Source organism: Phalaenopsis equestris, unplaced genomic scaffold (genome assembly GCF_001263595.1).
Source record: "Phalaenopsis equestris unplaced genomic scaffold, ASM126359v1 Scaffold201904, whole genome shotgun sequence".
Classification (NCBI taxonomy): domain Eukaryota; kingdom Viridiplantae; phylum Streptophyta; class Magnoliopsida; order Asparagales; family Orchidaceae; genus Phalaenopsis; species Phalaenopsis equestris.
This window is the reverse complement of record NW_018221636.1, coordinates 102,061-103,588: the sequence shown is the minus strand read 5'-3', so window position 1 is coordinate 103,588 and position 1,528 is coordinate 102,061.

Genomic DNA, 1,528 nt, shown 5'->3' with positions numbered 1-1,528 from the left:
CCGACCTATTCAGGTGTTATTCAGGTTGACTGATCATTAAAACCTCTTTAAAATTTGGTCTTTTACCCTCACAATATGGTTTTAATCTATTTTCATTTACTTTAAATCTATTTCTCATCTTTTGATCTTCAATTTCAACAACTCCGTAAGTATAAACTTCAGTCAGAGTAAAGGGCCCTAACCAACGAGACTTCAATTTTCCAGGATATATCTTCAACCTAGTGTTGTAAAGTAAAACTTCTTCTCCTGGTTCAAAGTTCTTCTGGTTAATCTTTCGATCATGCCATAACTTTAATTTTTCCTTATAAATTCTGTTGTTATCATAAGACTCATTTCTTAATTCTTCCAATTCATTTAATTGTAACAATCTCTTCTTACGAGCATCTTTCAAAATATAATTGAATTCCTTAATCGCCCAATATGCTTTATGCTCCAATTCTACTGGTAAGTCACAAGTCAGTCTATAAGGGTGTCTGAAAGGGGTCATTCCAATATGAGTTTTATAAGCAGTCCTGTAAGCCCATAATGCGGTATCCAATCTAGTGGACCAATCTATGCTACTAGAGTTTACAGTCTTTTCAAGTATGTGTTTAATCTCTCTATTAGAAACTTTAGCTAACCCACTGGTTTGAGGATGATAGGCAGTAAAGATTCTATGAATAATATTAAATTTTTCTGCCAATCTCTAAATGTATTTATTCCTAAAATGGGATCCTCTGTTAGTGATAGTCATTCTACGCATTCCGTATCTAATGAAAATATTTTTCATTAAAAACTTTGAAACACTTTTAGCATCTCTAGTGAAAATATTTTTCATTAAAAATCTTGAAACACTTTTAGCGTCACAATGAGGTAAAGATTGTGTTTCAATCCACTTAGAAACGTAGTCCACTGCAATTAATATATATAAGTTTCCAAATGAAGGAATAAATGGTCCCATAAAATCTAATCCCCAAACGTCAAAGATCTCAACTTCTAGCATGAAATTCAGAGGCATTTTATTTTTTTTAGATTATCTTTGGCATCAATCACAAGTTTTATGTACCTATAAACATCTCTAAAGATAGTAGGCCAATAAAATCTGGCTTGTAAAATTTTATAAGAAATTTTATCAATCCCAAAATGTCCTCCAATTTTAGAATCATGACATTTCTGAATGATCAGCTCAGTTTCTTCATAAGGCACACATCTCCTCATAATCATATGTTTACATTGTTTATATAAATAAGGCTCATCCCAAAAATATGCTTTTGCATCATGAATAAGTTTCCTTTGTTGTTGTAGTGTCATCATAGGTGGCAAAATATCACTTACAATATAGTTAACAATATCAGCATACCATGGTATTTTCGACTCATTAATATTATAAAGTTGTTCATCAGGGAAACTGTATGTAATTTCATTGTCAGTGTCAGATGATTCTTGGTTTTCTAATCTTGACAAATGATCAGCTATTTGATTATTAGTTCCCTTTCTATCAATAACTACAAGATCAAATTCTTGCATCAATAATATCCATCTAATCAAC